Source organism: Pygoscelis adeliae, unplaced genomic scaffold (assembly GCF_000699105.1).
Source record: "Pygoscelis adeliae isolate BGI_AS28 unplaced genomic scaffold, ASM69910v1 Scaffold855, whole genome shotgun sequence".
NCBI classification, from domain to species: domain Eukaryota; kingdom Metazoa; phylum Chordata; class Aves; order Sphenisciformes; family Spheniscidae; genus Pygoscelis; species Pygoscelis adeliae.
The window spans coordinates 98,542-113,441 of record NW_008824727.1 but is presented as its reverse complement, the minus strand read 5'-3'; positions in this window follow the sequence as shown (position 1 = coordinate 113,441).

Genomic DNA, 14,900 nt, shown 5'->3' with positions numbered 1-14,900 from the left:
AGCCACATGCAGGAAGGCTTGGTCCGACAGCCCTACTTTTACCTGACTACATGCATTTTTCAGATCACTCAGTGTCCCAGAGTTCTCGGCCCGCCCTCGAAATAGACATGAGTTGGGGAAGAGTTGGGCTCCCTTCCTGTGCCCAGTCCTGGCACTAAATGTAATGTACAAAGGACACACCTGCACAAAAAGCAGAGGCTGGAGCACCTGTGGGCCAGCAAACTGCCCAGATTGCAGCACTGCATCTGTGCACGTGAGCACACGTATGTACCCCAGGCCCACCTGGGGAGGGGGAGCCGACAAAGAAATGCAGAGAAGAGGGGGGAAAGCAAGACCAGCTGCCGCGGCACCTTGCCCCTACACTGCCCTCTGCCAGCCCGGACTGCAGAAAAGATGCAGAGCCAAGCGCTCCTCCAGGATTATAAATACCAGGCCCAGCATGCAGCGGAGTCTGGGCTCTATATTTAAACCCCGGCTGAGGTCACTTCCTTTTCCCAGCAGCTCCCTCCAGCCCCCACCCCGTCGCCTCGTATTTGCATGCCATCATGACTAAGGCACATCGGGGTTTAAGGTCAGAGGGGAAGCGGCCGCGCATCTGCCTTGCAGGAAATTCCACCCTGGGAAACCCTTCACCTTCCTCAGCGCGGATCGGATCGGCACAGGCAGCAGAGATCCTGCTGCTGAGCGGTGGCAGCTGCCTGTGGGCAGTACTGGGGCTCCAGCGCTGGGCTGGAAAGGGAGGGAGAGACCTCAAGGAGAAGGGAGCCCATGCTCCCCACCTGGCTTTACCATCAGAGTCTGGGCTTGCATCGATCTGGAGAGGGGTTTTCCCCACTGTGCACCCTGAAAGGGCAGCTGGCTCCACCTCCTCACCACGCTTCACCTCCCAGAAGCCTCCTCCGCACCTCGAGCTGAAATTCCCCAGCTTCTCCCACTCAGGGGGTGCAAAGAGACACAGCCTTCCCCACAGACCTAGCCCCAAGTCCCAGGGGCTACTTTGCCCTTATACAACTCCCCCCCCCACCCCCGCAGCTCACCGAGCTCCTCCAGAAACACTATGATCTAACCCTGACCCAGGCCTCCAACCACCTCATGAGAAACAGGCAGAAAGAGCCAGAAGGGGCAGTGAAACTCCTGTTTAACAGCAGATATACACCCACAGACAGGGAAGAGGGACCAAACAGCAACCTGTCTTGGGTGCTGCCCCCAGAGAGCCCCTCTTCTCCACCAGGACAGAGAGGTCTCATTAACTTACGATGAGCAGAGTGGGCGAGGACTTCTGACACTCTTCCAGCCCTCATGCCTGAGGCTCATGGGAGTCTTTGGGGTTTGCAGTGGTCTCTGTGGCCAGAGCCCTGGTGCCCGGACTTGGCCAGACGAAACTCTGCAGCAGTTTTGTTCGCATTTGGTACAGTAACTGGGGTCATCAAGTGCTCCCAGCTCGGCCCTTGGCCCTCCACGCTCAACTCTAGTTATGCCGTTATTTAAAAACCAGAACATATCAAAAAGAAAAGTTATTGCATCAACAAAGACCGGGGTACAAAGGAGGGAGGAAGAACGCAAAGGCTACCTAGTGGGAGAAGTGGAGATAACAGATCTTTCAGAAGCAGGGTAACTGTTTAGGTTATGATATAAGCAAATTAGCTGAGGGGTTTGCAGTACAACTAATTGGCGACACTCGCCCAGTATCTGTTAGGTTTCAAAGTTCTTGGCCATCTGGATTACCGAGCCGATTCGCAAGTCTCTGAGCTAGCACGAGACATGCCGGGATCGACATCGCTGAAGACCGACAGCCAGAAAGCTTCCCGTATGCAGTCTTGGCATGCCAGCCAAATGCCTTTTCCTCTCCCTCATCCCACAGATTCTGGAGAGGAAATCTGTGACAGAGCAGGGGTGCTGAGGCAGCCCTATAATCCCTGGAGTCAGCTGACGGGGAAGCAAGCGTGGCAGAAAGCTGCGGGGAAGCATCACTGCTACCAAAAGACGGGCAGTGCAGAGCCGCCCATCAGAGAGGGACGCAGGTGTCCAGCTCCTCTGGCCAGTGACAGGGTACTTGTCCTTTTAGGCACAGGGACATCATGCTCTGGCTCCAAGCATGCACGCCGGCAGCGTGAGCACACCAGCGAGGCATGCCTGTGCCCTCCAAGGCTGCCCCTCTACAACAGCAGGAACCAGAAGCCACAGCAGACCACGAGCAACTCGTTGGCCCGCGATCACATTACAGGACAGGAAGGAAGAAGGCACTTTGATCAGGCTGGAATTGCTTTAAACAGCTTCCACACTGATACCTCAGCTACTGGAATTAGCACCCCAACACCCCAAACGTCCTGCTCCTAAAGATACGTCTTGCTCTAGCATGCACATCGAGGCCAAAGCAACGCAGCCACTGGCAGCCACGCCAGGGCTGGACGAGGGCTGCTCCCAAAGCAAGGTCACAGCAGCAAGCAGCCTGGAAGAAGGCAGAGAGCCTCCCTACGCCTTGTCAGAGGAAATCAAGGCTCAGCGGGGCCCTGCCCCTCCGTGTACGTCTTCACCACAGGCATGTGCTAGCTGTCCTCAAAACGGCAGCAACCGGCGGGTTTGGAGGCAGCTGGCAGAGAGAGACTGGCGCTCCCCTGCAGCTCCCTTCTGTGTACTCAAGGGTGGCAGGAGCTCCTCCACCTGCCCACGGGACCTCCTACTCCACGCACCGCCCCGCAGCCCTCTGCTGGCAGGCAGAGGGTTAACGATGCCCAGGGAGCTGCAGGCAGCCTCCTCCTTGCCCTCTCAGGAACAATGGGGCCATTGTGGGAGGCCAGGCAAGTGTGGGCAGATCCCTGGGACTGGCAGTTACCCACTGGGTGGGTCGTTACTGCCACGAACTCTCCTCCTCCACTCAGGTAGGAGGAGAGCAGCGGCTGCCAGCCCTTCCCATGAGCCTGGAAGAAAACAGGGACAGCCCAGCCGCAGGAACACCGTGCCAGCGTGCCCGGTGGCCCTGCCGAGCAACCTCGCTCCTACCAATTTGTCTGGGTACAAAATGCAGTCAGACAGCCACAGGCACAAAGCTGCCAGCCGACACCAGCATGCAGCAGACCAGACTGCGAGCCGGCTGCTCAGCACTGCCAGCACCACACCTGGGTCTCCGGCAGGATCAGCTGCGCTCTCAGGATGTGCTACAGGGGGACTGAAGCAGGAGGAACGAGGTTTTTCTCACCCCAAAGTCACATTTCAATGGTGGGTGCAAGTGCTGACCTGGGACCAAGAGCTTCTGGGAAACCTGAGAACTCCTCAACCTGACACACGTGAGCAGTGAGAACACAACCGCGTATGGGGGGTACGATGGTGACTGCTTTCCAAGCCTCTGCAGCCTGAAACTGGGATGAATAAGCAAGGGAGCAAGCTGCTCCAACATACTCCCCCACTCTCCTACAGATCTCCCAGCCCCAGCACGTCAGTGCGAAGAGCACTCAGGATGCTCCGAATTCACACCCCCAAGACAGAGCTGATCCCCAACACAGCAGCAGCACCGCTGGGAAGCCCTATGCCAAGGCAAGGCCAGCACTCTGTCACGCTCCCAGACTTTCCAGCAGAGCCTCATGCCCCCCTTGGGCATGGGACCAGGGTACACAACAACAAACTCGGCTCACTGAAGCGTACACTGAGCATCTGCGTGAAACCCTTGGCCAGGAACCTGACTCTGGACTAACTGCCCGACTTACAGCCGCTGCATGCTGCCTCCAACATCAGAAGCAGCTCTGGCTGGTCCACAGGAGCGTAGCAGTGCAATGCAAAGAGAAGTGGAAAACAGCCCTGTACCGCTCAGCACTGCCTCCCCGCGGCACTGCCTCCCCGGGACCCCTCATGCTGGGCACAAGCCTGCAGGTGATGCTGCAGAGTGCTGCTCCACACATCTGGATTAGTCCAAGTCCCGACAGGGGGAAGGTGCAGCTCAGGTGCACACTGTGCGTGCTGCTGTGTGCAACCACTGCAGCTTGAACCCCACAGGAGCGACTGCCTCTCCGTGTGGGAGATGTGTCCTTTTCCACTCGACACTGCGGCTTCTTCCCCCATCGCACAACTAGACTCGATCTTCCCATTTTCAGGAGCACAAATACAGGTCAGCACAATTCTCTGACCTGGCAGCACCAACTCTGCCAGCAGTCCCCATCTCCGTTTCTTTTTTATCCAGTCTCCCAGTGTCCCGCACTAGCTCAGGAGTGCCACTGCTCCCTAATTTTCCCAGAGCCAGACTGACAAGCAGCTTGAGCAGACTCACACAGCTCCCCGGGTCTGCACCCTGGTTCGTGCTTTCAGAGCTGGAGCCTTCTCCCCTGCAACTCCCAGATAACTATTCTGTCATTTCTTTACATTTCCCACCTGAGGGCATCGCTTTCTTCCCTGCCCCCAGATCGCTCTCTCCTGCTGCTGTTACTCGGCTCCACCAAGCCCACTTCAAGACATGCTATACAAGTTAAATACAACACTACTTCAGGTCCTAAATAGGCTGGCTGCTCTCAAAAGAAAGGGCTACAAATAGATCCGTCAACGTAAACGTGCTGTGCTCCCCGCCTTGCAGCCAACCCTGTTCAACAAACCAGTGCAGCCTGCAGATGGATTTTGCTCTTCCCTAAATATTCAAGCAAGAGGGCCCAAGACAAGGGCAGGTAAAAACATCTGACGGATCTGACAGGGCAGGGTTTAATCTGTGTATCTTTACAAGACAGCATGCCTGAAAGAAAACACAATCTCTCCTTCCAACAAGGAAAAGGAAGAACCTGGGTAACCTCTGGCAAAAAGAGGGTGGGGAGAGGAAAAAAAAAAAAAAAAAAAAAAAAAAGAAAAGAAAAATCAGGGCAAGAAGGACAAAACAATCTTTGTCCTCATTTTGCTGGTCACGCAAGCACAGGGCAGCCTCAGTACCCGCTGCCCCAGCTCGGACAGCAAGTAATAAGCACGACCGGCCCAGTTTCACCGAAGCTTATAGAAACCAGGCTCTATGGTCTAGGGAAAGCTGTGTCCCTGCACTCGAGAAAGAGGTAGAACATAGACAGGATTTCCAGACTACGCTGATAATCAGCTCACAGAAACCAGATAGGACAGCACACCCTGAGAGGTCACCGCTTGGCTCCACAACGTTCACTTCAGATGCTGTTCCTTTAAACGTGGCTCCAGAGACCACACAAGGGTTAAATCTGCCTATAAATATCTGTTCTCAGCAGGGCTGCTGCTCTGAACCCTCCAGCCATCTGTTCTAGCTTTCCCCCATCTAAGATTCTAACATCTGAAACACGCTCACAATTCTTAGGAGTGCTCCCAAAAATAGACCAGTGCTGTGGCTTAGCTCTGTCGCCTGTGTCTGTGAGCGCAGGAGCATGTATGCCTGCGCCTGTGCCGGCACAAGCCCGGAGCTGTGCGGATACGAACACGTCTGCCTCTGTGATGGCGAGCAGGCCAGCACCAGCATGGGTCTATTTGCATCCATGTTGGCGTGGGTGTGCCTGCTTAACCACAGATCCATGTGAATCCGCATGAGCATGTTCACGCTGGTACAAACCTGCATCTGTACGCGTGTGCGCGTTTGTACCAGCGCGTGGGCGTGAGAGAATGGGGAAGCCTCTCTACCAGTGCATGCGACAGCAGTCCTGCCGTGCCCTCTTCCCTGGCGGGATGGCAGCGCTGCGGGACACTGCCAGGCACCTCTCCCGAGGCAGCCCGTCCCCGCTTGGCCTCAGCATGAACTAGGTTGTCCTCTGAGGTCCCGCTGTCCCCAGGCCCTCGCACTGCAATCCAGACAGCGAGCCTACCCTACAGCACAGCAGGGAAGGGAGGACGACGGTTCTCTTGTTCAACGCTTGGCTCAGCAAATTCAGCAACCCCACCTCCGGGCACCAGAACCTCGCTGCGAAAGCAAGTAAAGCCTGATCTGCATGAGGCCGGAGACAAACCACCCTGCTCACATCCAGCTGGGGCTTGCAGGATTTCCTCAAGCACTCCACAGAGAGAGATGGGGCAAGGCTCCTACTGCAGACACGACAGCTTTCTCTTGGAGCAGAGTGGGCTCCAAGTCTCTCATAGCTCTTTCCAAATATCAAAGACATCGGTAGGTTCACCCTTCCGACTGCCAAGCCCATTAGCCTCACTCCACACAGGCAAATCCAGGAGACAATGATCATCTTCACGCTCACAAGGCAAAATGGGAAATGAGCTGTCAGCTCCCAAATCTGGACGTATTGTCCAGGAGCAGACCATCCTCCTGAGCATCCTCAGGGCACAGTGCTGTCCACCTGCTCTGTGCCAAGCACAGCTCATACTCAAACACCCGTTATTCAGCGGGGACCATCACAAAGCAGCTCAGCCCTGGCCGCTGGCTGTGCTGACACCACATCACAGGGCGATGTGCACGCACAGCCACAGGGAGGGGACAACTGGTGTCCATCCTCCATGTAGTGACGACAGCCCGAGGATCAGACAGCAGCTAGTTTTTCATCTCTAACTAGTTCCACAAGAGTGATTTTTCCCTTCCAGACCGAGTAAAACTATAGACAAAGCCTCAAACACAAATGTGCCTGGCTGCGGTACGGGACGGGGCTGTCTCGGCGCACTCTGTTTCTGCCAGTCGCTAACCCCCACGGCGATGTGGTGGGGAATGCCTGCCACAACACGGCACATGCAGAGCTAAGCCTCCTCGACCCCCCTCCCCCCCCACCGGAGCCTGAGTTTTGCTCAGGGTTTGCCAAGCTGCCCAGTCTCTTTCACCCCTCTGATGTGCTTGAGATAGCCAGCTAGCTCCAAGAACTACAAGCAAGACTTTCCAAGAAGCCTAAAATGCAGGTACACCTTAAACTCGGGTGACAATGTAAATGGAAAGAGCCTGAAATTCCCGCTCTTCGTTTCAGCCTTTGACAGCGAGATGTGCTGGGAAATAGCCTCAGCAGACTGAGTCAACACAGTTATACTCTATTTCTGACAGAGGGAAAAAAACGCCATTGATCCAGGTATTGATTTGATGCAGGAGTTTGTGTTTGTAACAAGGTCTGACCCATGGGCAAACTTTTAAACAAGCGTCTTTCCTGGTGATGAAGTTAGAAACAGACTGTGCCAAACTCTGGTCACCTGCCTAGGGAGCAGAATGTAAGCAGGTGCAGAAGTTAAGTAGTCCCTCGGGGATGCTTCCCTCCTCCACTCCCCCAGTGTTAAAAACCATGTTGTTGGGTGGAGGAACACCACAAACAGCTGTAAGGCGGCACTGGCATCCTGAGGAGTACAGCACAGCTAGGGCGTAAATGGGGGTCTGAAGGCCAGGCAGTTTGTCAGAGGTTTCAGATCATGAGGTGGAAAGGATTTAAACAGCAGATCCATTTCAGGATTATTTCCGCCCCCACCTTTCTCTCAGAAAGAGCAATGGGATTTCAAGATCCCCCCAGGTTTGCAATCCAACCAAGCAAAGGCCTGAGAACCAGAAAACGACACTGACCAGGACAACATGGAACTGACAAGTCTTGTTTCTTTCTCTCCAGCAAAAGCAAAAGCAAACAGGTAAGTACCAGGACCAAGTAGGTACCCACTGACATGGACAACTTCCAAAAGCACTGCCCACAAAGAGCTCCCGTACCAGCTCAGGCCCCCAGTGGGCTCCACGTTTGGTGGAAAATAACGGGTCTCCACTTCAGCACCGGGCCACAGGTGCCAGCAATCTGCAGGTCACTCTGAGTTACTATATTGCCTTCCAAACCATTCCCGTTCTTCTTCTGTCCCGGACATTTGCTGAGTGAATGGCCGCAAATAAGTTTAAGGAAAAAGCATGGCTACATCAGGCGCAGTTATTCCATCAGAGAGACATTCGAGTATTGCTACAGAGCTCTCTTCTTCCCACACCTCCTCAACCCTACGGGCACAAGCTCTTAAGAGACAGGGAAGGGAAGTGAGGACAGGCTGAGGACTACGCACAAATGAATGCAGGAGATGCATCCCCAGCAGCAACCTCCTGACCTCAAAGCTCCTTCCCTTAGTGCCCAGCAAACGTGCAGCATCCATTGCCCTCCACTTCTGTCCAGCCCCAGAAATCTCTGCCAACAAACACCAGATCCCAACAGCACTTCTCACTTTTCCTCACTGCTTTTGTCCTGCTATCACAGTTCCTGCAGGAACCGCAGACGCATGCGCACTGCAGCGTTTTCATAGCCGCCTCCAGCTGTATGGTATAGGCAAGGCCACCGACCATCGGAGAAGCGGTGGGGGCACAACTACGTGTGCAGAGAGATGTCTTTTAGGGACTAAGATCGCTATCGTTCCCCTCATGTCTGCATTCCCCAAGTGACACGTGGCAAAGAGGCTCAGCCTTACCAGGAACTCGCAGGCACCTTTCCCCACTGCGTTCTCAAGCCTCCCTATGCACCTTTAAGCTCCCTTCATTTCAACGGAGCAAAATATTCTGGAGGATTTATTTTGCCTTTTACGCTTCTTAGCCCATCACATCCTTTCCTCCTAAAATAAAAAACAGTAAATCAGTTTCTCCCCTTCCCTGCCTTTGCTGCCTTGGAAGTGTGTCTCGCAATTGAGCAGTGATACATGACAGAGGAAGCAGCAAACTAGTTCAGACCAGTGCGGGTATCCTCAGATACCCGCATGGCTCACAGCAGCCAACCGGCTGCTTGCTCTCATGCAGCCCTCTTGCTGAAGTACACAGAAGCCAGAGTCAGGCTGGAGCATTTGCTGCGATTTATGCATTTGAAATTGCAAAAATCAACATACAAATTAAGAAAATCTGTCTCTGAAACCAACCGGCCAATTTGCATCTGAAAACTCCTCTCGCCCAGAGGAGTCTCCTTTGTTTGCTCAGCAAGTTTTACTCCTGTGAGGTGCCACACGCTCCAGCGCCCAGTGACCCCCTGGGAGCTGGGACACACAGCAAGATCCTGCGACCTGTCACGCAGTTCAGGCTGGGGCGCGGGCTTGCCACAAGCAACGAGCTGAGTTGGCAGTACTCGGATCGCACCCGCCTCACCCCCTGCACCATCTCCCCTCTACTGTGGGAACGAGTCACGAGGCTGCCCACAGACGGGCTACAGAAGTTGGATGCATAGGGAGTAAAGATGTTGATGGCCAATCCACAGGCCATGGGGCAGAAAAACCACCCCTTGTGCACGCACCCTGCTTCTGCCCAAGCCCAGCTACGTCTGGGTGCAGGGATACATGTGGTGGGAACACGAGGTGGGACAGTGACTGGTGGCTTCCCTGAAAGCCTAGGGGAAAGCTGAGCTCCCAAGCCGGGATGCTGCTTCCTGGGAATTAACAGACCAAAGCGGAGGCCCAGGAACGCTGCCAGTGGCAAGCAGGGGCTCTCAAACCTTTCAGGTCCACATCCGAGTCTCAGTGCTCCAGTACACCCGTTTCACCCTAGCGCTTGGTGCAGCAGGCAGGGGGAGCGCCGTGCAATCCCCCCGCTGTGGAGAGCAGTATTAGTGCTTACCAGTGACGACTTCCAGTGCGGTGGAAGCAGACAACTCCTGTACCACCCTGCTGCAACAGCACCCACAGGAGATGCCCGTGCCCCTGTCCCCAGGATACACGTGTCAAGCACAGCCCGACAGCACAAGGCGCCTGAAACCCGACCAGCTGCCCACACAGCCTGCCGGCGGAGAGGCCCAACACACCTGCTCCCCCCTCGACAACACAGTGTCTGGCTGCCCCTCTACAAGATGTCAGGCTGTTCACACAGGAGGGTTGTTGGCTCCCATCTTCCCAGTGGAAGAACCGACTCCAGGGTGCATTTCAAGCGGCCACACCTGCACCACGGCAGCCGGGAGCATTTGTAAACACTCAGGAAGAAAGCTTCGCCTCTTACCTCCTCCTGCCCCCTGAAAGCTGGCCCACAGCCGCCACAGCTCCTGGGTGCCAGCAGTCGAGGGAGGCTCGCTCCTCAGCTCCCACCCTCCCAGGCCTGGTCTGCCTGGCCTTTGGCAATACACTTCACCTCTCCATTCCTTCCATCTAATTGCCCGTACGAGAGCGGACGCTGCCATCAGCCTGCAAAGGCCTGGGCGCAGCGGGCAGCTCCCCCTCCTCCCAGGCAGCATCACTGCAGGCAGAAGCAAGAAGGCAAAACCAGGCTGCCATCCTGCACCTTCTCCCCCTAGACCGATTCTGAAAATAAAAACCAGCTTCCACTTGTCCCGTCCCCGAGAGAGAAGGAGGCAGAAAGAGGTTTGTTGTCAATACATGAAACTGTCGCTAAGTGAAGGAGAAAAAAAATCTGGGGGGAAGAGGGGGGAACGAGGGAGGGGACAAAACCGCATTTTTACTTCTGGTGGCCAGCCAGCTGACTGACTCAGCCAGTTTGGTCGCCTGCCATATAGATTTAAAAACAAAACCAAGCTCTCGGAGAGGGGAGAGAAGGGGATTCAGATGAATGTGCTTTTTTGTTGCATGTCAAGCAGATCCTAGACCGGCCCAAGACGTGTTTAGGAAAATGGCTTCCCTGCCACACTGTGCCCAGGGGCTCGGCGCAGAGCAAGGCGCAGCACAGGTCTGCCGCTGCTGTGCTGCCAGTGCCACGCGCAGCACAAGACTCCCGCTGCAGCACCGCTCCCGGCAAAACGCTGGGTCCGAAAAGAAGTGCAGTAAAAGCCTAAGGCTCCAGGGCTGTCCCCAGAACCGGTTCCCCCCAGCCACCTCGAGGGCTAGAGACAGCGGTCTGGGTCGCCAGGCAGTTGCCATCTACCTGCTGGGCAGCATGGCCAAGGCCAGGGTGACCTGCTGCATCCGAGGTGTCCTGCATCTGCTGGGAAAACAGCTGTGCGGTACACTGCCTGCCGCTGCAGCCGCTCTCGGGTCGTGGGCTAGGGCTGCATGCTGCGGGCAGCTCCCCACCTTCGCCTGCTCCCTGCCGGAGGAATGCGCACAGGAGGTGGGAGGAGCGGGGAAGAGGTTGTTTTGAAATACCAGCTCCCGTTTTATTTATCTGGATCCCACAGTGCCCATGGCACAGTAGCCACTCGTAACGAGCGCTTTCTGTTCCCAAAGCGCTGTACAAACACGAACATGCGCTCCCCACGCCCTTTGCAGCAACGCAACACACTGGCATGCTCAGCATGGCACCAGGCGCGCAGAGCTCACCGCCCCACGCCGACTCGGCACTTCCACACAACTGGATGGTCATGAAATCATATGTGAATAAGTAGTACTTGGCACTTTGCAGCTGCAGCAGGCATTACAAACATGAGCTGGTGAAGCCTCATGAGCCTCCCACGCAGCGATCTCCCATAGAAACTGGCCAGCCTCCCTGGAGATTAATCCCTCGCTCACTGCGGGGAGTGAAGACAGAATAAGTTACCTAAGGAGCTGAGGACAGGTAAGTGCAAACCCTGTGGCTGTTATTCCTGTTTCAAGATAGCAGAACAGAGACACAGAAAAACCAAGGCCTTGCCCAAAGCTGCCCCAGCCATCAGCAAAGCTGAGAAGAAAACCTTTGCCCTTTGGCTCCCGGTCCTCAGCACGGACACTAGGACAATACTGAAATGTGGTCTGCCAGCTGCCCCGGAAAAGGTATCATCTCCAGCAGCGCCTCACCAGCCTCATGAGGGCTCAGAAGAGAGGTGCAGATGTGCACCCCCGCGGGCAGGGGGAGCAGGTGCATGACCCCCCTGGGGACTGCTGCAGAGAGGCACCTGGGGAGCCTGCTGCCGCCAGCACCGGTTCACGCAGGAAGCAGGCAGACAGACACAAGGACAGCTGCCAAGCCGGACGGGACCCACCACTGCAGGGCGAGTGGACTCGCCATCCATCCACTCACGGACCGGCAGCTCGAGCTCTCCCCGGCCTTCAGCCCGGGGGGAACAGGCTGGCCTCACCTTTGGAGATGTTTCTGATTTGGGCAGAAGGAGCAAGACGTGGGGCTGGGGGCAGGGGAGGGGAGCGACGGGTAGAGGTTTGCAGCGGAGCTAAAAGGGGAGATTTAGTAACTGTCGGAAAAAATGGCTGCTTTATTGCAGGCAGCTTGTAAACCCTGGAGCCTGAAGGTCTGGGAGTAATTTCTCCCTCCCACGTGCTGGGCTCAGTTTGTACTGGGGGTCAGAGGTCAGTGCTTTTCCAAAGCATTCTGGGAAAGAAGCCAACTGGAGCAAGCTGCTAAACACTGCTCCTGCAGCACGGCCCAAGCTGCTGAGAGCAGCGGGCTGGAGCGCGCCGTTAACCCTTCGCAGGGCAATTCCTCCCCTCCATCTCTCCTGGCTCCATCCCTTGAGCACGGGAAGAGGAGGGTGGGGAGGATGGCTGCTGCGGACCCGCCGGGGACAGCCTCCCCTGGAGGCCACCCTGCGCAGGGCTGGGCTGGGGAGGCAACTCGCCTCCCCGGAGCACCAGCTGATGCCTTGGTGTCGTCCAGGGCCTGGACTCAGCCACACACGTACAAGCTCAGCCTGCTTCCTGGCTCGCCAGCAACCAAGTCCTGCCGACAGGCTAGGTCCAGGAGTCAGGCTCCTAGCAGGGGAAAACAAGAGCCCAGCAGAGCGAGATCCGAGTGTCTGCAGTAAAGCCGTGCATTAGCCTCGGCATGGAGGGAAAGGCAGCTCACAGGAACGCACCCAGCACCACTGTAGAAGGGAGAAGAGCCAGGTACCTGTCTCCTTGAGCCCAACACCAGTCCCTGCAGCCCATACACCTGTCTCCACCACGCCACTGCCCTCCAGGAAGCCTGTGGGCACAGCGTCACAACGGGGGGCCTCTAACCGGGGCACTCGCGGGAGATAATACTCTCGTTGGCAGGGCCCTGCCGGACTCCTAGCACTCCTTCTACGCTCAAGGGAAGGATGCCCTCCCCAGCGACCTCCTGGGCCCTGGCGCTCCCTCCGCCTCCACTCATCAGTGCTTTCTTCCCAGGGTAACGTCATGTCCTGCTGCCTTCCCCCTCTACCCTGATGATCTCCTGGGGGAGGCAGCAACCGGCCTCCACGTGGCACCTTCTGCTTCTCCTCAGCATCGGGTAAACACCAGAACCTACCAGTCTTGCCTCCAGCTGCTGGTGATGCTCCCATTCCCCAGGGGAGGGCTTTAAAGGCTGCCTGCCAGGGCTCCCTTATCTCCTTAGCCACCTCCTCCCGGGCGCTGGGACAGGGTCTGGCTGGCTGGGGGAGGCATGGCTTTACTGTCTCACCCCTGCGATGCAGCGGCTCTGGATCACCTGTGCAGGCAAGAGCATGGCTTCCTGCAGCATTTCAGCTTCCTCTCCCAGGGATGTGTGCGAGTGTTTCTGGCCTGGAGCCCAGCCCTGCTGCCCCCACCCCACCGAGTATCTGCCAGCACACAAAGAGGAAGGGAGCTCAGTTCTGTTTCTCAGCTGCATCTCTCATCTTTCTCTCAGACGCATGCCCCATCTTTCCCTCGCTTCATCTCCTTCGTGCTCAGCGCCGCGGCGACGAGGAGGAGGGGCCTGCGGTTACTGCCCAGGCAAACAGGAGACCCAAGCGCTCGACTCAGGTCTGGCTGCCGGATCTGCTCTAGGCTCTTCCCCTCCGCGCAGCAGCACCGGTCCCAGCTGCCACAGACTGGTGCCCAAAAGTGTGCCGATGGGTGTGCCAAGGCCCTTCGCTGGTGACACCCGCAGAGCCTTGGCCCTGCTCGCCATGCAGCCCCCGGCCTCGCTGCTCGCTGTCTGCCAGATGCCCTGCCCTGCCCCAGCAGCTCCCATCTCTACGCCACATCCTTCACAGGCACTCAGATAATTTCACCGGCTCCTCTGGTGGCAGTCACCCGGCTCTCCCCGCTACCGCTTCTCCGATGCCTGGCACGGGCATGGACCACAGCCTTACTAACCAAATGGGGGGGCAGAACGTATTGTCAACTAACTGTGTGCCGAGCAATGCTCCTCCCCCAAGACCGTGCTTCCTCCAAGCTGGCAGGGGGCATCTGGCTGTGCCTCTGTACCCCTTCACCGCAAAGACAGTCACAGTGAAGAAGATCCCTCTCCCTCCAAACGCAGACTTGTGCGTTCTTGCCTAAATCCCTTTGAACCGCGCTCGCATCTTTCTGATCCAGGTATAACACGGCAAATTTCCCCACCGGCTTCGTTTGTTCCATCTTTCCAAGCTCCTGTTTTCATGTCCCACCTGCAATCCCTCCAGCTCCTTCTTCCAAACCTGCCTTTACAGTCAGAGCTGCTGAATCTTCTTTCATCCTCTACCATCTCTTCTGACTAATCCACATACCTCAGCCCTCCTTCTGGGCTTTCCCCGAGGTCACAGCCCGGCGTTGTCTTCATGCTCCCAGCTACTGCTTCACCAGTTTCAGGAGAAAGGAGTTTGCTACGCCCCTCCAGTGCCCTCTTCATTAAATCCTTCCACTCCATCCCTCCTCCCAGCTCCTCCACTCTCGCCTCCGGAGAAGCCCCCAGGCTAGAAGCACATGTGGTGCAGCCAGGGCATCTCGACTGTCGTGTTGGGGGACTGGCTGGGCTTGGGGTAAAGAAGTCCCCTCAGGCTACCGCCACACTTTCTGGTGACAAACGCATACCCACAGACGGGAACCTGGTGCAGCAGCACCGAGAGGCTGAAGCCACAGAAATGCCACTTTGCAGGGTGCTTCCTGCTGCCAAGACAGCAGGACTACCAAGCCTGGGGGTTACTCTCAGGAGGCAGAAATCCACAGCCCTGCTGTCCTCTGCACCCAAGGAGCACATCATCCCACCGCTCGGACACAGCAGAAAGAAACAAACCTCCCTTCTCCCCGAAGGGGCCAGTTGAATACCTGGAATAGCAAGCTTTGCCCCCCGCAGCTGTGCGGGACAGACCTGAGCCAGACATTGGACCAGAGCATCCAGCGCTGGCACCAGGGCTGCAGCTCACAGCTGACCTTGCCGCATCTGCTCCAGTCAAACGGCTCTGAGCTTTTTGCCCCAGACTCCGTGCCTGCCTCAGGCCCCAGGC